Source organism: Arachis duranensis, chromosome 4, assembly GCF_000817695.3.
Source record: "Arachis duranensis cultivar V14167 chromosome 4, aradu.V14167.gnm2.J7QH, whole genome shotgun sequence".
Classification (NCBI taxonomy): domain Eukaryota; kingdom Viridiplantae; phylum Streptophyta; class Magnoliopsida; order Fabales; family Fabaceae; genus Arachis; species Arachis duranensis.
The window spans coordinates 103626955-103627212 of NC_029775.3; positions in this window are offsets into that span (position 1 = coordinate 103626955).

The following is a 258-nucleotide window of genomic DNA, read 5'->3' on the forward strand; positions in this document are numbered from 1 at the left end:
GAGTTGAATAACATATATATTATATTCATATACAAATACATAATTAATTGAGTAATTGAATTTTAGTGTACATACAATATTTTTTTATTACAAATTATGTATTTTTATCTCAAAAAATATATTTTTTTACATTATTAAATAAATAATCATCTAAAAATATATATGGATATAATTAGGTAATATATAAAATATTTTATACAATCAACATATTAAAATTAAATTCTTAACAAAATATTTAATTTGTATCTATAGTCTATA